This window comes from Dipodomys merriami, unplaced genomic scaffold (assembly GCF_024711535.1).
Source record: "Dipodomys merriami isolate MVZ:Mamm:240054 unplaced genomic scaffold, mDipMer1.0.p SCAF_62, whole genome shotgun sequence".
NCBI classification, from domain to species: domain Eukaryota; kingdom Metazoa; phylum Chordata; class Mammalia; order Rodentia; family Heteromyidae; genus Dipodomys; species Dipodomys merriami.
In genome coordinates this window covers 6,040,090-6,062,498 of record NW_027206202.1, presented here as the reverse complement: position 1 = coordinate 6,062,498, position 22,409 = coordinate 6,040,090, and the positions used below count along the sequence as shown (strand labels likewise).

The window sequence follows — 22,409 nt, the reverse complement described above, 5'->3', positions numbered from 1 at the left end:
AAAAGGAACTTTACAGCTGGAATTAAATTCAAGACCTTCAGATGGGTTAAGTAACCTATTTATTCCCAATGTAATCACCAGGGTCTTTACAAGAGATGCCAGCCCAGTGCTTGTGGCTCACACCTGTAATCAATCCCAGCTACTTAGCCATCTGACATGGGGCATTGTGGTTCCAAGCCAGTCCAGGCAGGAAAATCTGTGAGACTCTTTTTTTTTTTTTTTGCTGGTCGTGGGGCCTGAACTCTGGGCCTGGGCGCTGTCCCTCAGCTCTTTAGCTCAAGACTAGTACTCTACCTCTTGAGCCACAGCGCCACTTCCAACCTTTTCTGCTTATGTGGTGCTGAGGAATCGAACCCAGGGCCTCCAGGGCCTCCTGCATGCAAGGCATGCACTCTACCACTGAGCCACCTTCCCAGCCCCTTAACAGCAATCATTTTATGTTGTGTTGACTCACTACATTTGTTCCAGCAGCAATAGGAAGCAAATACAGTGCGCGAATTGAACCTCCTGTGTGTTTATTGGCTGTGTGACTTGGGGAAATGCCCCTCTCTATGGGCCCGTGTTGCTCATCGCTGGAATGGTGGCGCTACCTCACGGGATTGGGTGGGAGGGAAGGTTCCTTCCATGCTTTCTTTCTGTAAACATTTCCTGAGCCCCTACAAGGTGTCAGGCCCTCTTCTGGTTGTCAGAGAATGAACAAAGATCAATTATGGGGCTGGGAATGTAACTCAGTGGTAGAGTGCTTGCCCAGTTGCCCAGCATGCATGAAGCCCTGGGTTCATGAAGCCAGAACTGGCACTGGGGCAAAAGTGGTAGAATGCTAGCCTTGAGCAAAAGAAGCTCAGGGACAGTGTCAAGACCCTGAGATCAAGCCCCAGGACTGGGGGGAAACAAGAGATCAATTATGGTAATACAGGCCAAGCATTCAGAGGAATCTCTGCCTAACACCAAGGGATATTGATGGTGGTAACTCCACACCTCCAGACCCTCCCTGGTCCTTGGCCAGGAATTGGCCTGTTGGCATCCCATGTATACCTCCCAGCTCCCTGCTGGTAAGTGTGTGTGTGTATATATATCTCCCACCAGTCCTGGGTCTTGAACTCAGGGCCTAGGTGCTGTACCTGAGCTTCTTTTGCTCAAGGCTAATGCTCTACCACTTTGGCCACAGCACCACTTCTGACTTTTTCTGTTTATGTGTTACTGAGGAATGGAACCCAGGGCTTCATACATGCTAGGCAAGCACTCTACTGCTAAGCCACAATCTCAGCCCGTGCTTGTCAATATTTATGGATCTCTCTAGCCTGATAATGGGGGGGGACCCTGCTATGACATCAATTCCAGGAAGACAGGTTTTGTTCTCCCAGTGCTATATCCCCCAGACCTAAAACAGAGTTGGCCACAAGAATAATCCTAGGAGCTAGGTGCCTGTGGCTCACCCTGCAATCTCAGCTACTCAGTAGGCTGAGCTCTGAGGATCATGGTTCAAAGACAGCCCAAACAGGAAAGTTTGTGAAATTCTTATTTCCAAGGAAATCAAGCTGTGGCTCGAGAGGTAGAGTGCTAGCCTTGAGCAAAAGAAGCTCAGGGACAGCACTCAGGCCCTGAGTTCAAGCCCCAATACTGGCATACACATACACACACACACACACACACACACACACACACACACACACACACACACACACACACACACACACAATTGTAGAAAAGTGGCTTTTTTGTTGTCAGTCATGACACTTGAACTCATTGTCTGGGCACTGTCCCTGAGATGTTTTGCTCAAGGGTAGGACTCTACCACTTTGAGCTATAGCTTTGCTTCTGGTTTTCTGGTGGTTCATTGGAGAAAAGAGTCTCACAGACTTTCCTGCCTGAGCTGGCTTTGAACTGTGATCCTCAGGTCTCAGCCTCCTGAGTAGCAGATATGAGCGGCTGGCACCCAGACAGCTTTTTTTCTTTCTTTCTTTCTTTTATTTGGCAGTTGTGGAGCTTGAACTCTGGGCCTGGGCGCTGTCCCTCAGCTCTTCAGCTCAAGGCTAGCACTCTACCACTTGAACCATAGTGCCACTTCCGGCTTTTTTCTTTTCTGCTTACGTGGTGTTGAGGAATCGAACCCAGGGCCTCATGCATACAAGGCAAGTGCTCTACCACTGAGCCACCTTCCCAGCCCGAGTCATCCAACTTCTATATCGAGACATGACCAGACTAGGTCCTGCCCTTCTGAATGGTCACCCCTGGAGGGAAAGGAAGGAGACAGAGTTCTCTGTAGATCACCTTCCCACAGTCGCTCAAAGCATTTTCCAGGAGATGTGCACTGTACCACTTGAGTCACAACTCCACAGCGTGCTTTTGGTGGTTAATTGGAAATAAGAGTTTCACAAGCCAGGTACTGGTGGCTCACACCTGTCATCCTAGCTACTCAGGCAGCTGAGATCTCAGGATCAAGATTCAGAGCCAGCCCAGGCAGGAAAGTCCGTGAGACTCTTACCTCCAATAAACCACCAGAAAACTGAAAGTGGTGCTGTGGTTCAAGTGGTAGAGCGCTTGCCTTGAGCTGAAGAGCTGAGGGACAGCGCCCAGGCCCAGAGTTCAAGCCCCACGACCGGACCTCCCCCCCCCCCCAAAAAAAAGAGTTGTGCAGTCTTTCCTGCTCAGTCTGGCTTCAAAACAAGACCCTCAGAGCTCAGTCTCCTGAGTAGCCTGGATTAGAGCCACCAGCATCTGATTAATCAGACCATTTTCTTATATTTTTATTTTTTATTTTTTGGGTCCTGTCATGGGGCCTGAACTCTAGGCCTGGGCATTGTCCCTCAGCTCTTCAGCTCAAGGCTAGTGCTCTACCACTTGAGCCACAGCGCCACTTCCAGCTTTTTTCTTCTTTTCTTATGTGGTGCTGAGGAATCGAACCCAGGGCGTCATGCATGCAAGGCAAGCGCTCTACCACTGAGCCAACTTCCCAGCCCCTAATCAGACCATTTCCTAGCAGTACTAAACCACCAATCTCCTATTCATTCTCCCTCCTACCCTCTCCCCCTCTTCTCCTTTCCCCTTCCCTCCCCTCCCCCTTTTTTCCTCTCTCCTCTCTCTCCCCTCCCCACCTTGAACACCCTTCATCTACTAGGCCCCATCAGGCAGAAAGCAAGCTGGCCAGTCTAGTAGGGCACCCAAGGGGTGTGTGTGTGTGTGTGTGTGTGTGTGTGTGTGTGTGTGTGTGTGTGTGTGTGTGTGTGTGTGTGTGTGTGTGTGTGTGTGTGTGTGTGTGTGTGTGTGTGTGTGTGTGTGTGTGTGTGTGTGTGTGTGCCTTCATTTGCTGCCCCACCCAGCCTTTCTCTACCAGCCACTTCCTCTCTGGCCTGCTGACCAGGTTCTCTGGTGATTCATACATTTGTTCCGGACATGCAGCAAGAACAGATCACATGCATGCCCAGCCCTGCCACAGCCAAGCCAGGGTGCAGAGACCACAGATGCTGGAACAACTGGGTGCTTTTGCTTTTTGGGGTGTTTTGTGTGTGTGTGTGTGCACACATGCGCGCATGCAGGTGTGCACTCTTTACATACACTATGTGGCACTTAAAAATAACTTTTGCAAAAAGTGATCAGTGTTCCTTGTTGAAACTCAAAGGAAGAGAGGAAAGCACAAATAAATTATAGCTACCTTTCAGTTCTCCACTCAACTTGTGGTATAAAGGAAACTATTATTTTTGCTGTTGTTATTGTTATTGTTACTATTTTGTCTTTATGTAGTTTAAAAAGGGGATATCATTCAACAAACTGATTTTTAAACTGAATATATTTTTATTTAGTTAATTAGTTATTTGTTAGTCATAGGGCTTAAACTCAGGGCCTGGGTGCTGTCCCTGAGCTCTTTTGCTCAAGGCTAGCACTCTACCACTTTGAGCAACAACTCCACTTTCAGTTTGCTGATGTTTTATTGGAGATAAGAGTCTCACAGCCGGGTGCCGGTGGCTCATGCCTGTAAACCTAGCTACTCAGGAGGCTAAGATCTGAGGATCATGGTTCAAAGCCAGCCCGAAGAGGAAACTAGATTCTTATCTCTGATATGCCACTATAAAACTGGAAGTGGTGCTGTGGCTCAAGCCGTAGAGGGCTCACCTTGAGCTGAAGAGCCCAGGAAAGCGCTCAGGCCCAGAGTTCAAGCCTGACAAATGACAAAAATAAAAATAAAACAAATTTTAAAAAGAGTCTCACAGGGCTGGGAAGGTGGCTCAGTGGTAGAGCGCATGCCTTGCATGCCAGAGGCCCTAGGTTCGATTCCTCAGCACCACATAAGCAAAAAGGAAAAAGCCAGAAGTGGCGCTGTGGCTCAAGTGGTAGAGTGCTAGCCTTGAGCTGAAGAGCTAAGGGACAGCACCCAGGCCCAGAGTTCAGGCCCCATGACCGGACCCCAAAAAAACCCCAAAATAAAAAAGAGTCTCACAGACTTTCTGACCCAGGTTGCTTTGACCTGCAATCCTCAGATTTCAGCCTTCTGAATTGCTAGAATTACAGGCATGAGTCACCAGTGCCCAGCTATATTTTTGTTTTATGAGCAGGTACTGTTGCTTGAACTCAGGGCTTGGGCACTGTACCCTTAGCTTTGTTGCTCCAGGCTGGTGATCTACCACTTGAGCCACAGCTCTACTTCTGGTATTTTGATGGTTTGCTGGAGAGAAGCGTCTCATGGATTTTCCTGCAGAGGCTGGCTTTGAGTATGATCCTCAGATCTTAGCCTCCTGAGTAGCTAGGACTACAGGTGTGAACCACCAGCAAGAATGCAAAACTTGACAGGTACTAGTGGCTCATGCGTATAATCCCAGCTACTCAGGAGATCTGAGGATAGAGGTTTGAAATAAGCCCAGGCAAGACAATCTGTGAGATTCTTTAGCTCCAGTTAAACACCAAAGAAGCCAGAAGTAGAGCTGTGGCTCAGGTGCAAAGTTCAGGGACAGCACCCAAGCCCTGAGTTAAAGCCCTACAACCCCCACAAAAAAGGAAGGAAGGAAGGAAGGAAGGAAGGAAAGAAGGAAGGAAGGAAGGAAGGAAGGAAAGGAAAGGAAGGAAAGAAGGAAAGAAAGATAATTCCTCTCCATTACAATAATGCAATACCACAGACTGAGTAGGTTATAAAGAAAGGTTTAGTTTAGATCACCCCCCTGGAAGTATAGGATCAAAGCTGCACACTGGTCTTCTTGCTGGCAGAGTCCCAAGGTGTGCAGAAAATCACAGTGTGGTGTTACTTTTCTCCTCCTCCTCCTTCTCCTTCTCCTTCTTTGGTCATGGGGCTTGAACTCGGCCTGGGCATTGTTCCTGAGCTCGTCAGCTCAAATCCAGCTCTCTACCACTTGAGCCACAGTGCCACTTCTTGTTTGCTGGTGTTTAATTGGAGATTAGAGTCTCACAAACGTTCCTGTCCTGGCTGGCTTTGAACCGCAATCTTCAGATCTCAGACTCCTGAGTAACTAGGATTAGAGGTGTGAGGCACCGGTTCCCAGGTTCACTTCTGTTCTTCTCATAAAAGCAGTCACAGCCCTCCCCCCCGCCCCCCAACCCCCCCCCATGGCTTATCTAGTTCCAGTCACCCTCCTGCAGGCCCAGTGTCTAAACTTCATCCCTGGATTACACTGCTGCCCTCAATACTTGTCAAAGGGTTTTAAATTTCAGCACACAAAGCTTTGAAGGGACACACTGAAACCAGATTCCAAACCCAACAGTCTGGGAAGTAATTACCAGTGCCTGGCACAAAGTAAATGCTCTGTCATTGTCCATTCTTATTGAGTCCTCTGAAGGCATATCAAAGCAGGCATTCTGAGGTAACAGATGGACTGGGCACAAAGATAAATCGATCAACCCATCCAGTATTCCTGCCAAAGAAACATATTTACAACTGAGTGAGAGGAAGAAAGAAAAGGAAGGACAATGTGCAGATCAGCACTCGGATAAGAGTGGCCTCCAGCACTTGTCATCTGTTTGTCTAGAACTCACCTTCCACAAAGAACTTGGCACTACCTCCAGCTCAAAGGGAGAACTCTTTCCCCCATCCTCACGGTGGCCAAAGGAGTACCCACTGAAGGAATGCAAAACTATGTGTCACAGAAGAATTCTATTGCACTGGGGTTTGAACTCAGGGCCTTGAGTTCTCCCTTGGTTTGCTTGCTCCCGGCTGCTGCTTTTCTACTGGTGCTATACCACCAGTTCTGCTTTTTGCCAGTTATTTTAGAGATAGAATCTAGTCAACTTTTCTGACCAGGCTGACCTCAAACCATCATCCTCCAGATTTCAGCCTCCTGACTAACCAAGATCATAGGCATGAGCCACTGTTGCCTGAAAGGAATAAAATTGCTTCCAATACTGTTCAGGCCTGAAGGCCTGAATTCTTCCAGGAGAATCTGGGAACACACTGATTTAATCACTGTTTCCTGTGACACAAAGATCTGGGATGAACTTTTTTTTTTAAATGTGCCAATGCTAGTGCTTGAACTCAGGTCCTAGACCTTTTATCTTTTCTTTTCTTTCTTTTTTTTTTTTTTTCCTTTTTCTTTCAAGACTGGTACTCTACCACTTGAGCCACAGTTCCACTTTAGGCTTTTATTTTTGCAAGTTAATTGAAGATTAGAGTCTCATGAACTCTCTGCTCAAGCAGGCTTCTAACTGCAATCTTCAGATCATAACTGATGTGAGCCACCAGCACCCAGAAAATTTGTGAATTTTTCAATATTCCATTACAAAAGTATCTGAAAGGATAGAATAATAAATTTATAGTTGTTATGTAATTTTTCTTCTTTATACCTCTCCATATCTATCCATTTATTCCACAAGTATTTATTAAGTACATACTACGTGCTAGATAGGCCCCGAGTTCAGAGTTAGGAGTACAACTCCTTGTCCAAGACAAGACAGTGCTTGGGGAATTTTATTTTATTTTGTTTTTTTTTTTTTTTGGTCGGTCGTGGGGCTTGAACTCTGGGCCTGGGCGCTGTCCCTCAGCTCTTCAGCTCAAGGCGAGCACTCTACCACTTGAGCTACAGCGCCACTTCCGGTTTTCTGGTGGTTTATTGGCAATAGGAATCTCACGGTCTCTCTTGCCTGGGCTGGCTTTGAACCGCGATCCTCAGATCTCAGCCTCCTGAGTAGCTAGGATTACAGGCGTGAACCACCAGCACCCGGCGGGAATTTTATTTTTAAGTGTGCTTCAATGAGGTATTTCTAGGCTGGGAATGTGGTTTAGTGGTAGAGGGCTTGTCTAATATGCATGAGGCCCTGAGTTTGATTCCTCAGTACTACATAAATAAAAATTTTAAAATGTATCCCCAATAATTAACAGGTAGAGAAAATAATATATTGGTTTATTGTATTTTATATGGTGGTTATTTTACTTCCAAGTAATGCTGATTAAAAATACGTACATATCTCCCTTTAAGTCCACAGTTTAGGACTCTTATTTGTAAGGCTTTAAAATATTACAGCACAGAATCTTTACATTAAGGATTGGGGAAAAGATTTTGTTCAATACAAAGCCTGAAATACACATATTTTCTGGAGGAGATACTTAATAATGACAGGAAGGGGGAGTAAAAGGGGGATGGGGAGAGAGAGAGAGAGGAGAAAGGAGAGAGAGAGAGAGAGAGAGAGAGAGAGAGAGAGAAAAGTGTCTGTGTGTGGTGTGCGCATGCGCGCACCAGCTCCAGGCAGCGGCGGCGGCGGCGGCCACCAGGGGGCGCCCGCGCCGCCCGCGCCGCGCCACGCAGCCGCCCCGCCCCCGCGGCGCCCCGTTCCGCGCCGCTCCTGCGGGACCCGTCGCCCGCGTCGCCGCTCCTCGCTCCCGCCTCGCCGCCCCGGACCCCCGCAGGCTCCCCGGAGCACCGCACCTGCCGGCCGTTCCCCGACGCGCCGGGGGCCCGCAGCCCGCGCCGCAGTCCGGACCTCGGAGCCTCGAGCCTCCGCCGGCCCCTGCGGACCCGCGAGACCGCGGACCGCCGCCGCCGCGCCGCCGGTGCCCCTGCGGGAGGTAGGTGCGGGCGGGCTGCGGGCCCCGGATCTATCAAATGGGGGCGCCTCGCCGGTGGGCGGCGGCGTCGGGGTTCAGGACCCCGAGGCGTGCCCGTGACCCCGGCCCCGAGGCCTGCCCGGGACCCCCCGACCTGTGACCCCGGCCCCGAGGCCTGCCCGGGACCCCCCGACCTGTGACCCCGGCCCCGAGGCCTGCTCGGGACCCCCCGACCCGTGACCCCGGCCCCGAGGCCTGCCTGGGACCCTGACCCCTGACCCCGGCCCTGACGCCTACCAGGAACCCCGACCCTGAGGCCTGCTCGGGACCCCGCCCCCTGACCCCGGCCCCGAGGCCTGCCCGCGACCCCCCGACCCCTGACCCCGACCCTGAAGCCTGCCTGGGACCCCCGATCCCTGACGCCTGCCAGGAACCCCTACCCTGAGGCCTGCCTGGGACCCCCGACCCCTGACCCCGGCCCCGAGGCCTGCCCGCGACCACCCGCTCCCAGCTCACGCCCGGCCTCGCGGGTGCGGCGGCCCTGGGGTCGGCGGGCGCGGGGACACGTGCGCCCCGCGTCCGGGCGCCGCCCCTGGCTCGCGGGGAACCCGCCCAGCCGCGCCCCGGGGCCGACCCGCGCTGTGTGCCCGGGGCCGGGGCCGCCCCGTCCAGATCTGGGTGCTCCGTGGCTGGCGATCCCTCAACCGAAGCGGATTCCAGGGAGCGGGAGACCGAGGCCGGGTGGGGCCCAGGCCCCCAGCAGCCGCCTGGGCGGGAGCCGCGTGGACGGGCCGGGTGGGGACGCGGGGGGGGGGGGGGGATGCGGGCTGGAAGGCTGCCTGGAGGAGGTGTGGACTGCGATGCCCTCCGGAGCAGGTGGTGTGGGCCAAACCCTTAGAAACCTCCCCGCGGCGCCCCCTTTTCTGCCCCGGACTCCCAGGGCCTGGAGGAGGTCTGAGCCCCGGGCCTCCCTCCCATGTTCCCCGCCCGCCGGTGGCTGTCTGCTGGAAAGAATGGGGCTTCCAAAAACTCCGTGGCTGGTTGCCTGTGTCCTGCCCTCGGGGCTCAGGCCAAGTTGTTCCACCCCTTGAAAAGGGGTGTCTTTCTCTGCTTCTTATGCTGCACCTGGTCATAGACCCCCAAAGAAAGCTTGTCTAGTCCTGGGTAGAGCTGGCAGCAGGTTGCCAAGAGTCTGGGAGCAATGTGCAGAAAACAGGGCAAACAAACGGATTTCCTCACTGCAATTCACCATTCCTGGCTGCTCTATTGTTGTTTTGGATGAGCTCTAGTCCTTCTCTTATACCTGTGGCAGAAAAGTTTCAAGATCAGCTCTAGAGGCAAACTAGAAGTGGTTGGCTGGAGTGATGAAAAGCTTGAGGTTTTAGCTGAGTGCCAGTGGAACACAGCTATAATCTCAGCTACACAAGAGGCTGAGATCTGAGGATCAGCAGTCTAAAGCCAGCCTGGACAAGGAAAGTCCTTGAGATTCTTACTCCAGTTAACAAGCCAAAAGATCTGTCAGTGGAGATGATGAGGCTCAAGTGGTAGAGCACTCTAGCCTTGAATGGCATAGCTCAGGGACAGCACCCAATCCTGGCACAAAATAGCAACAGAAAAGGAAGAGGTTTTGATGGAGGGGAACAGGTTCTGCTGATGCAGCAGCTGACAGTCATCCCAGTGGAGTGAAGGAGAGAGTGGTTAGAACGGGGACAGCATCCTCATCTGGGAGGAGTGTGGGTTGGGTGTCGTTCAGTCCTGTTGGAAAGGCATGCAGCCAGGGCCATGAGCACTGAAAGGATCAGAAGGGTGAGTCCTTTCCCAGGGCTTAAACTCGGGGTCTGGGTGCTGTCCCTGAGCCTCTCTGTGCTCAAGGCTAGTGCTCTACCACTTGAGCCCCAGCACCACTTGTGACTTTTTCTGTGGAACTGAGGAATCACACTCAGGACTTCATGCATGGTAGGCAGGCACTCTATCACTGAGCCACCTTCCCAGCCCAAGGATTGAGTCTTGAACACAAGGAGATAAGGCAAAAGCTGCCCCAGACTGGAAGTCCCAGAGATTCAAAAGGCTGGGAAGTCAATGGTGGCCTGCATTCCCTTCTCTCACTGTTAGCCTTCCTAGACCTGGTAGCCACAGGAAATAGCTACGCCCAGGGGGCTAAGAGGCAGCAAAGTCAGGAAGCTCATCTAACCTCTCCCTCCATTGGTGGCCCACCCTAGAATTTCATTCCAGAGGTCTGGAATGAGACTCTCGGATTTGTATTACTTTCTCTCCCTTCCATTCTTCCCACCCTCCCTCTGCCCCCTCTTTTCTTTTGTTTTCTTTTCTTTTCTTTTCTTTCCTGGGATTTGAACACAGGTTCTCAAGCTGTCCCTTGGCTTTTTCTCTCAGGGCTGGTGCTCTACCACTTGAGCCATACCTCTACTTCCAGCTTTTTGTTGGTTTGTTGGCGATAAGAGTCTGGGATTTGTCTCCTGAGGCTGGTTTTCCAACCCTGATCCTCAGATCTCAGTTTCTTGAGTAGCTAGGATTACAGGAAATTGGCCACCAAGGCCTGGCATAGGAATTTGCATTTCTAACTAATTTCAGGTAAGCTCCTGCTGTTGGTTCTGCTGGGGTCCCTGGACCATGATTGAGGCTCTTAGAACCTCTGGCTCAGGAAGTGACCACATGCAAAGCCCTGGATTCCTTCAGGCTAGTTTCAAACCCACCTCACCTACTTTTTATATATTTGAGGTGGGGCAAATCACGAAACCTCTCTCTTTCCTCAGTTTCCCTATCTATACAATGGAATGAATAGTGCCTGCTGCCTGGGACTCAGAAGAGGCTTCCTGGAGGAGGTGACATCTCAGCTGAGGCTGAAAGGTTAAAGTTTGAGGCAGTGACCACTTGTTGCTTGTTTCTGTCTAGCAAAGCAACAGGTGGTGGTAATCCAAACACCTGGTTGATTGTGTGCCTTTATAAGACCTGCAAATCCTTAGCTCGGGGCTCTCCTCCTAGGCTCTGCTGTGGGAGTGTAGGACGAGGCCCGAGCTGCAGCCCGTTTAAATAAAACAGCTGTAGAGTCTGACTCTCCGCGGTCTTCTTGAGGGGGGGGGGGTCCTGCGACCTTGGCATAACAAGGCCTAAGGGAAGAGCAGATGAATTGGACTAGGATAGCCAGGAGATGAGACAGGAGGGCAGCCTTGGATAGGTGTCAGACAGAGGAGAGGGTACAGCATGTTGGAAACCCAGGACAGGGAGCCCATCTCCAGGGGGTCCTGAGGAGCTACATTGGGGAGAATCTGTTCTGGACAGGACCACAGGGAAGGCAGGCCAGCTGGCCAGAGCCTTTGAAGTGGGCTGCTGGTAGGCCTGGAAGCTGGTCCTCTCCCCTCCTCTCCCCTCTCCCTTCTTTCTCCCTTCTCTCCCCTCTCTCTCCCTTTTCCCCTTCTCCCCAACTCCCTCCTCTTCCCTCTCTCCCTTCTTCTCCCCTCCTCCCTATTCTTCCCTCTCTCCCCTCCCCTCCTCTCTCCCCTCCCCTCCTCTCTCCCCTCTCCTCCTCTCTCCCCTCTTTCCTCCCTCTCATCTCTCCTCCCTCTTGTACTGAGGCTTGAACTCAGGGCCTGTGTGGTATCCCTTAGCTTTTTTCCTCAGTGCTAGTGTTCTCCCATTTGAGCCATACTCTTTAGTGGTTGGAGATGAGAATCCCACTGACTTTCCTACCTGGGCTGGCTTCAGGTCTCTCTAACCTAAGATCTCAGCCTTCTGAGTATTAACTAGGATTCCTGGTATGAGCCACCAGCACTCAATGGAACCATTATTTCTGTCTACCTCCATTGGCCAAAATGGGTCATACGGCCATTCTGGGGTAGAGGAACATGGATTCATGATGGACTGCTGACTGTTTGCCATCGTGGCTTTTCCTAGCCAACTCTTTTCTGTCATGCTTGCTCAGCTCCACCTTGTTGAATGAAAGAATTTTACAGATTTTTACATTGCTTAGCTTGATCTAGAACTTGAACTCAGATCTGTTTATCCTAAAGGTCTTAGGTGACCTGATCTTGTTTGTGGTGCTTTCTACTAATTCTCCATAATCTAGGTTTTGGCTTTTCCACGCAGGGGCTCACCCAGAACCCCTGATAATAACCCAGAAGTCCTTTTATTCCCCCTCCTCTGTGCCCATTCTCCCAGCTTTTTTTCATTCTTTCATGTGATGTCTTGTATGGTGGTGTGCATTGCATTCTGGGCTGGGACTTGTTTGTTTGACTTGCTCATGTGGTCTGGCTACTGAGAGACTGATGCAAACACAGTTCAGTATGAAGTAGGAGACATATTCCTGGTCTGACCTACTGAGGCCACACATGGACAGTGTTTAGTGGAGGACTAAAAGGGTTTGCTTTTGTTTTTGTCGGTCATGGGGCTTCAACTCAGGGCCTGGGCACTGTCTCTGAGCTTTTTCACTCAAGGCTAGTACTCTGTCACTTTGAACCACAGTGCCACTTCTGGTTTTCTAGTGGTTAATTGGAGATAAGTCCTATGGACTTTCTTCCCTGGCTGGCTTTGAACCACGATCTTCAGATCTCAGTCTCCTTAGTAGCTAGGATGACAGGCATGAGCCACCAGCACATGCTCTATTTCTAAAATATGGAATGCTTCCATCAGAAAAGACTACCATTAGTTGTTGAGTTCTAGGAAGAACTTACACAGAGGGTACATTTCTAAAAATTCCAAATAGAGGTAAAATGTTCAGATATATAGACATATAGGCCAACTTTTGGTAATAATATGAGATGTACTTCAAGAGCTTTTCAAACTTTTTATGTTATACAAAGTTTTTTTTTTCTTTTACAATTATTTTTCTTTTTGTTCTTGTCATTTTACCAATGTAATACCTGAAGCCAAAGAAAACAGTAATGGTACTATTAAAAAATTTCTGACTGACTGACTGCCAGGACTTCAGTTTGAACTCAGGGTCTCATGCTCACTGGGCTTGCTTGCTCAGCTGGCATTCTTACTGCTTGGGCCACGCCCCCAGCCCAGCTTTTTGCTGGTTGTTTATTTTGGCTGACTATTTTGGAGATGGAATCTCAGACTTTTTCCCCCTGGGCTGGCTTCAAACATTCATCTTTTTGACAGATTTAATTCTGAAGGAGAAAAAAAAAACCCAAACATTAAAATTCAAATATTTTTGTGCATTTTGCTAACTGAAGCTCTAACTACAATCCTTTCTGCTTTGTCTTCTGTGGCACAGTTTTCTAATTTCTGAAACGTTCTGTGAACCAAGTTCAGCGGGTGATATTTCCTTGAGTGTTTCAGCAGCGCCACCGTTGATTCTGTTGTGGGGTTTCTATAGCAGGTTGCTGTTGGCACCAGTCAGTGGTTTCTCTGTTTCTGTGAGGGGTGGAGGTTGGTTTTGAAGGAGGAGAGGAGAGAGAGAGTAGGAAAAGCTCTGTATCATTCCACTGGAAAGGCTGCCTAGGCTTACACTGTAGACAGTTCCATTCTATAATCTGGTAATTTTTCATTGCCCTGTGACTCTATATGTTTTTATTTTATTTTTATCTATTTTGACAGTACTAGGGCTTGCCCTCAGGGCCTGGACCCCTCAGCTCTGTGTGTGTGTGTGTGTGCATGTGCATGTGCATGCCAGTCCGAGGGCTGGCTTTACCACTTGAGCCCCAGCTCCACTTCAGGCTTTGGGGTAGTTAATCAGAGATAAAAGTCTCATGGACTTTCCTGACCAAGCTGGCTTGGAACTTCAGTACTCTGTTCTCAGCCTCCTGAGGAGCTAGAATTACAGGCATGAGCTTCAGATATCGTGTTCCGTCTGAGGGGGCAAAGTTGCCACCAGTTAAGATCAGGTTGCATTAGGATGTTTTATTTATTTATTTATTTTGTTTTATGTATTTATTTGCTTTTTGGTCATCCATACTGGGGCTTGAATTCAGCCTCTCTTAAATTTTCTGGCTCAAGGCTCATACCCTACCACTTAAGCCATATCTCCATTTCTGGCTTTTTGCTGGTTACTTGATGATAAGAATTCCTCGGATTTGGGCTTACTGAATTGCTTATCCTTAGCTGGAAACCTACTGGGTAGCTAGGATTATAGGATTATAAATTTGAGCCACTTGAGGCTGGTGCAGGGCAAGTTTAGTAGATTAAAGTAGATTAAGACAGCACTAAATTACTATGTTTCAGTTCTGGGGGGAGAGGTTCTAAAGTCAGAATGTCAGTGGGGTTATATTCCATTTAAGAAGCTCTTGTAAATCCATTCCTCTGTGTGTGTGTGTGTGTGTGTGTGTGTGTGTGTGTGTGTGTGTGTGTGTGTGTGTGTGTGTGTGTGTGTGTGTGTGTGTGTGTGTGTGTGTACTGGGGTTTGAACTCAGGTCCTCACATTTGCTAGGTATGCACTCTACCGTTTGAATCATGCCCCCAGGTCTTTTTACCTTAATGGCTTTTTGGATCGAATCCTGAGACTGTGGTGGACTCGTCTGAACTAGGTTCTTCCTATTTTCTGCCCCGTGCATAGCTGGGATTACACATGCATAGCATCAGTACCAGCTTATTCATTCAGATAGGGAGTCTCACCAACTTTTTGCCCTAGCTGGCCTCAAATCTTGATCCTCCTTGTTTCTGCTCCCTCCGTAGCTGGGATAAAGGTGTGATCTACCGCAGCCTATTCCCTTGCCTTCTCTAGCTCCTAGAGGCTTCTGGCATTCCTTGGTTTATGGCCTCCTGTTCCTGCACAACTGCGGTGTGGCATCTTCAAAACCTTCCTGGTTTTGTTTGGTTTGGGTTTTGGATCTGGCACTGGGGATGAATTCTGGGCCTTGTGCATGTCTGGCAAGGGCTCTACCACTGAGTTAAGGACCTCACTGCCAGCCCCCCATGTCTTCCTCTGTGTATATAGCCCCGGCTTCTCCTGGCCCTTCTCTTCTTCCTGATATTCTCCTGTCTTTGTGATGTAATGACCAGCCAATCCAATATGACTTTCCTATTAATCACCTCTGCCAAGCCCCTTTTGCCATAAAAAGTCACATATTTATAGATTCCAAGGTTTATTCTGCTCACCACTCAGACTGTTCTGGGTACAACAGAAATGCTTACTGAAATACCTGGACTGTATCCTGGTAGCTCATTCATGCCTTTAATCCTAGCTACTCAGGAGGAAGAAATCTGAGGATCCCAGTTTGAATCCAGCTTAGGCAGAAAAGTGTGAGACTCTTGTCTCCAGCTAACCAGCAGAAAGTGAGGTGTGGCTCACGCCTGTAATCCTAGTACTCAGGAGACTGAGATCTGAGGATTGCGGTTCAAAGCCAGCTCCGGTAGGAAAGCCATGAGACACTTATCTTCAATAAACCACCAGAAAACCGGAAGTGGCACTGTCTTGAGCTAAAGAGCTAAAGGACAGTGCCCAGGCCCCGAGTTCAAGTCCCCTTCCCCCCATGACCTACAAAAAAGAGTGAGGTGTGATTCAAGTGGTAGAACATCAGCCTTGAGCAAAAAAGCCAAGTGAGAGTGTGATGTCTTTAATTCCAAGTCCCTGTGTGTGAACACACACACAGAAAGAAAAAAAAGGGAGGGAGGGAGGGGAAGAAAGCCTGAAAGGAACAAAGTTCTTTGGGGGCATGTGTGTGAAGAACTGGGGGGTTGTTGGTGTGTAATAGCAGCTGATATAAGTTCTAGTGCTGTCTGCGCCAGGCACCAGTGACCTGGTACATTGAATTTTTCAAACAACCCCCTGGATTGGGACTCTGCTGTCTTCTGTGTTTTTTTTTTTTTGTTTTTATTTTTGTTGGTCGTCGGGCTTGGTCTCTGGGCCTGGGCGTTGTCCCTACACTCTTCAGCTCAAGGTGAGTGCTCTGCTGCTTGAGCCACAGCGCCACTCCTGGTTTTCTAGTGGTTTATTGGAGATAAAAGTCTCATGGACTTTCCTGCCCAGGCTGGCTTTGAACCTCGATCCTCAGATCTCAGCCTCCTGAGTAGCTAGGATTACAGGTGTGAGCCACCAGTGCCCGGCTGTTTTTGTTTGTTTGTTGGTTTTTTGTTTTTGCTTTTTGTCGTCGGTTGTGGGGCTTGAACTCTGGGCCTGGGCACTGCCTCTCAGCTCTTCAGCTCAAGGCTAGCGCTCTACCACTTGAGCCACAATGCCACTTCCGGCTTTTTCTGCTTATGTGGTGCTGAGGAATCAAACCCAGGGCTTCATGCATGCAATGAGGCAAGCACTCTGCCACTGAGCTACTTTCCCAGCCCAGTCTTCTGTTTTAATAGGGGAGGAAATGTCCTAGGTCAGGCTTTTAGGAGGAAGTCAGAATTGGAATTGAATCTTACAGGAACAAACAGGGTTGCCCTTGAGTGGGAAAGGAGGCATTGGGGCGAGAGATACAGAGTGTGCAGCCAGGGACGGGAGGCAGGCTTGGCCCTGCAGGGTGGTAACTGGTTCTGGGCCTGTAGGAAGGCAGCCTGAGACATGAGGGAGGAAGAGTCAGACGGGCAAGGCTGCTGGAAACCTGCCCTTATGTTCTGACATGAAGTACTATTTCTCTCAATAGTTTTAAGTGTTTGCCTTTGAGCATCTATCTGCTGCAAGCTGGGGTGCAGACATTAATGAGACACTAACATGAATGCTGAAGGCTTGATAATACATCACCAGTAAAACACATAAAGTACAGAGCAGGAAGACATAAAGTACAGAGAAGAAAGATGTTGATTGGTTAGGAGCTAGCGACTCATTCCTGTATTCCTAGTTACTCAGAGGGCTGAGATCTGAGGATCATGGCTCAAAGCCAGACTGGGTAGAAAAGTCCATGGGACTCTTTTTTTTTGGGGGGGGGGGCAGGGTCCGGTCGTGGGGCCTGAACTCTGGGCCTGGGCGCTGTCCCTCAGCTCTTCAGCTCAAGGCTAGCGCTCTACCACTTGAGCCACAGTGCCACTTCCGGCTTTTTTCTTTTTGCTTATGTGGTGCTGAGGAATCGAACCCAGGGCCTCATGCATGCAAGGCAAGCGCTCTACCACTGAACCACCTTCCCAGCCCTGACTCTTTTTTTTTTTTTCTTTCATGGAACTCTTATTTCCAATTAACCACCCCAAAACTGGAAGTGGAGCTATGGCTCAGGTGGTAGAGTGCCAGCCTTGGGTGAAAACAATAAGGGAGAGCATGAGGCCCTGCGTTCAAGTCCCAGAACTGGAATGCACATACACATACAAGTCTAGGTGCTGGTGGATCATGTCTGTAGTCCTAGCTGCTCAGGATGCTTCAATCTGAGGATTACAGTTCAAAGCCAGTCCAGGCAGGAAAATCCATGAGACTTATTTCCAATTAACCACCAAAAAGTCAAAAGTGAAACTTTGGCTCAAGTGGTAGAACACTGAGCAAAAAAAAAGCTAAGGGACGCCAGGTGTTGGTGACTCATGCTTATAATCCTAGCTACTCAAGAGGCTGAGCTCTGAGGATGACAGTTCAAAGCCAGTGCAGGCAGGAAAGTCCATGAGACACTTGTCTCCAATTAACCATCGGAAAATCGGAAGTGGAGCTGTGGTTCAAAGTGGTGGAGCACTAGCCTTGAGCAGAAACACTCAGGGACAGTGCCTAGAACCTGTTCAAGCCAGACAGTGTTCAAGCCCAGGACTGACACAAAACAGAAAGACAGGATTAGCAGCAGCTGAGCACTGCCCCATTAGGTACAGTCCCGCAGGGGTCACAGCCTGCTCCACTTGGTCTGCTCTTACTCAGAGGAGCCCAGGCTCCAAACGCTGGCCCCACGCTGCAGAACGTGAACTGTCAGTCAATATATTGGGTGTATTTTATATACATTTTTATTGTAAAAATACTGTACAGGGGTTACAGTTACATGAGCAAGGTAATGAGTACATTTCCTATCAAGCATCGTTAACCTCCTCCTTTGTTTTGTATTTTTTTAAAAGCAGTTTTCTATTTAGTCCAGGCTGGCCTTGAACTCTGATCTTTCTGCTTGTAGGCCACCCAGCATGTATTTCTCCAATCTCCTAGTGTGATGACTTAGGCTTTGTCTCTACTGGTGCCTTTCTGCTCTCCCCGCACCCTTCCAGGCCCATCCCACTCTGGTGGCTTTCAAGCCTGTCTGCTGCTGGCTAAATTCCTCTCAGCATGAGAAGGAAGGTATGACTTTGGCGCTGCAGGGGGTGGTGACAGGAAATGAGCTTGAGCTCTCCTGAGCCTCAATAGAAATAAGACAGACAAATAACACACATGAAGGACTGGCTTGATGCCAACTTGTACTTGGCAGTGAAGGGAGCTGCTGGGCTAGGCGGAAGTGGCCCCTGAATCTGAAGGCCACCATGATAGAAGACCAGGCTCATTCTGGGCCACCTTGGACCCCAGCATTGAGTTGTCATTTTTCTTTTGCTGTGCCAGTACTGAAGCTTGAACTTGGGGGCCTCCAGCTCTTGCTCAGCTTTTTCACTCAAGGCTGGTGCTTTGCCACTTAAACCATACCTCTACTTCTGGCTTTTTGCTGGTTAACTGGAGATAAGAATTGGCAAAGACTTTTCTGCTCTGGCTTTATAAACTGTGATTCTCAGATCTCAGCCTGCTGAGTAGCTAGGGTTTAGACATGAGCTGCCAGTTCCCAGCCTCATTTTCTTCTGAGGAAAAAAAACAATGCAAACAGCTGGCATACCTGTAATCCTTGCTCCTTGGGAGGCACAGGTAGGAGAATCTCAGTATAAAATGGGACTAGGTAAAAGTGTGAGACCCTGTCTGAAGTACAAACTCAATGCACGAGGACTGAGTGGCTCAATTGGTAGAGCTGCAAGGTTGAGATCCTGAGTTTTATCCCTAGTGTCCTCCCCCCACCAAGAAAAAAGTACGTGAAGCGTCCTGTAGTTACCTTTGTGTCCTGCTTCACTGACAAGGTATGCTCTCGTGTCTTGCCATGTGTGGCCAGGGAGGGCAGGCCATATTTGCTCTTGGTTGCTGGCTCCTGGAGTTGGGGGTGGGGTGGGAATATTGCAGCTGCTTCTGCCATAGGCAGGCCCTCTGGTGAGGGAGGTCCCAGGAGGTCCAGCTGTCACTGTGGCTTGACCCCCAGGCCTGCCCTAAGCTTTGCAAGTGTGGTTTCCTGCTCTCCTGGCTGCCAGAGTACCCCTGAATAGCAAGATTCAGAGAGTGGGTCTCATGATGAGAGCCTCAAATAGCCTGCTCCCTGAGAAGAAGCTGGCCTGGCCACTGACCAGATGTTTGGGCTGCCAGCCTGCCTGGTGATAAATAATGTTGGTGACAGCCATCTCAGCACTGGCTTTGTGCCAGCACCGCAGTGGGAGCAGAGCTGAGCTGCCTCTCGCCCTCAGGTCCTCTGGGACTGTTCAGGCCAGAGCTGAAGCCACGAAGGGTAAGGGGCAGAGTAGGGTTGGAGTTGGGGTCCCTGGCCCAGCCTGTCTTTGGGAATATTTTCTTGGGGTGTGTCTGGGCCTGAGGGGAAGACACTGTGTTCGGGCTCTTTGTTTACAGGAGCAAGCTCTGTCTTTGGGCTGAGGAAAGAATAAGTTAGGTGGAGATTAACAGGAGGCCTGATGTCAGAACAGGAGTTGGGAGCTGGGTTGTGGTTCTGGGCTAACAAAATCCTTTGTCTGCCGTGGGCTGGTGGCTCACACTTCTCATCTTAGCTACTCGGGAGGCTGTGATCTGAGGATCGCGGTTCAAAGCCAGCTGGGGCAGGAAAGTCTTTGAGACTCTTATCCCTAATTAACCACCTGAAAACTGGAAATGGAGAGGATGAGAAGGTGGCTCAGTGGTAGAGTGCTTGCCTCACATGCATGAGGCCCTAGGTTCAATTCCTCAGCACCACATAAACAGAAAAGGCCGGGAGTGGCGCTGTGGCTCAAGTGGTAGAGTACTAGCCTTGAGCTGAAGAGCTGAGGGACAGCGCCCAGGCCCAGACCTCAAGCCCCACGACCGACAAAAACCAAACAACAAAAACTGGAAGTGGAGTACTGTAGAGTACTAGCCTTGAGCAAAAGAACTCAGGGACAGCACCCAGGCCCCCAGGTTCAAACCCCACAACCGACCAAAAAAAAGAGAATCCCTTGCAAGAGGGAAATGTATTGACCTAGAACAAATCATGTTAAGTGAGGTAAGCCAAACTCAGAAAGACAAATGGCACATGTCTTTAATATGCAGAAGGACATGATAAATTACACAGGACTGTAGGCATTCACACACAGTGAGACCAGAGAAGGACACTCTTGGGGAGGAACACAAAGGCACAGTGCTTATGTGCCTCTGATCAGATATTTATCAAAATGAACTTTGGGAAATGGAAATGAGGGTTTTTTCTTTGTTGTTTTTGTTTTATTTGTTGTCTGTCTTTGGGAGGATAAGGGGGGCAACAGAAATGGAGGGACAATGGAAGAACAATTACAGCAGTGGCGCCCACTAGACACTGTTGAAAATGAACTGTACAACTTGTGGATGGGGACAGGAGGGAAAAACTGGGAGAAAGTGAAGGAAGGGGTGACATTGTCCAGAAAGAAATATACTCATTACCTAACTTACATAATTGTAAGACCTCTATATAAAATCACCTTTATAATAACAAAAAATATTTTTTTTTAAAAAAAGAATCCCTTGCCAATCTGGGGGAATGAAAGACCCCCAGGAGCCTGTCTTCCTGTACAAATGGGAGAGCAGCTGCGAATTTAGGACATGGATTGAGGCCACAGTTTCCCAGGCTGACCTTTCCCAGGCAGTTTATCATAAGGGATGTGACATTTTATGGCATGGAAGAGAAAGGGCTGCCAGCCCAGGTAGGATTAACAAGGGGAAAAAAAGATTACAATAGATTATACAGATTTAGATATAAAACTATGGAGATTGTAAGTCCCCAAGAAGATTAATACTGCCTTGTGATGTGAGAGACACCAAGTGCTGTCTCATGGCTTTGCACTTTGCTTGCACCTTGTGGCTATAATAGATCTGCTTTAGCAATCACACCTGCTTTCCAACCAGAAGGAAGGGGGAAATGGGAAGGTTACCTTCTCTCCCTTTAAGAGCCCTCCCTTAAAAGTTGTGTGCAGCCCTTCTGCTTATATCCTATTGGCCAGAGGTTGGTTACAGAGTGCTGCAAAGGAGTCTGGGAAATGTAGTCCTTATTCCAAGGGACCAAGTGCTGAGCGCTGTGCCGGGAGAAAAGAATCTTTGACAGCAACCATACCTGCATCAAGAGCAGATTCATGACAGTTCAGAAGCTACAAGGCAGACCAGGAGCACTCAGTTCTGGACACGCCTGGTGTGTGAGTACAATGCTCAGTGCCAGGCGAGGTCATAGCTGCTTGTCTGCAGCAGCTCTGGGGTACTGGAGTCAGGATGTTAGGTTGGTGGTAGGATATGGTCATAGGCTACGGTTCTTACAAGCTCTATGCACTAGCTGTGGAACCACAGTAACCTGGCTGTAAAGACACTGGTGGTACACACTTGTAATCCTAGCCACTTAGGAGGCTGAGATCTGAACATCAAGGTTTGAAGCCATCTTGGGCAAAAAAAGCCACAAAATTCCATCTCCAAAAGAGCCAGCAAAAATGCTAGGTGGCTTAGTGGTAGAGTGCTTGCCTACCATGCTTGAATTCCTGGGTTCAATTTCTCAGTACCACATGAACAGAAAAAGCCAGTAGTGCTGTAGAGAGCCTTGGGCAAAAGAAGAGACAGCACCCAAGCCCTGAGTTCAAGCTGTTCTGGAATAGCAAATAAGTAAGTAAATAAATAAATGAGTTTGCAAGGTAGATTAATTTGGTAAGGTTCTTGGTAGCAGATCCAGGATTTTTCCTCTGACAGCCAGGCTTCTGCCTCTGTAGTTAAGCACTGAGCAAGTGCCTGGGGTCTGCAGCTGAAGCTGTGTTTCTAGCTTTTCCCTGGCACCATCTTAGCCCCCAGAGATGCTGTGTCTGGTCAACCCACCAGCAGCTCTGACTCAGTCAGCAGGGACTGTGGCCAAGCAGTGACCTGGCAAAACAGAGCAGGCACTGAGGCTGGGAACAGGTGACTAAGAGATTTGAATTGCAAGTAGGATCAAATCTCTTTGATCTTGGCTCCAGTTTGGAGACTCTGTCTTGGCCAGAGGGTAATAAACAAATTTAGCAAAAGACATGAAGTTTCACAAACTGTTAATAGGCAGAGCGTTAACAAACAAAGGATAACAGAATACAAGATTGAAAAACAGCAGCCAGACATGAGAGGCTTAGGCCTTTAAGCTACTCAGGAGACTGAATTCTGAAGATTGTGGTTCAAAACCAGCCCCAGCACAAAAGCCTATGAGACTTCAACTAACCAACATAAAGCCAGAAATAAAGCTGTGGCTCAAGTACTAGAGTACCAGCCTTGAGCAAAATAGATAAAAGGTCAGACATCATTGCCTTACACCTGTAATCCTAGCTACTCAGGGAGCTGAGATCTGAGGATCACAGTTCAAAGCTA

General features: G+C 49.3%; 1 protein-coding gene across 5 annotated transcripts in view; it reads left to right on the top strand.

The window, feature by feature from the left end:
• The first annotated feature begins 7,801 nt into the window (after positions 1-7,801).
• Eef2k (eukaryotic elongation factor 2 kinase) overlaps positions 7,802-22,409 on the top strand; it is a 65,889-nt gene continuing 51,281 nt past the window's right edge. For 2 of the 5 annotated variants that reach the window (XM_070004362.1, XM_070004358.1), the window contains exon 1: positions 7,802-8,002. The gene's annotated coding sequence lies outside the window, so the exon portion shown is untranslated. Of the gene's footprint in view, positions 8,003-19,116; positions 19,333-20,952; positions 21,233-22,409 lie in introns of those variants that run through there. The other 3 variants (XM_070004360.1, XM_070004361.1, XM_070004359.1) reach the window with 3 other exon arrangements.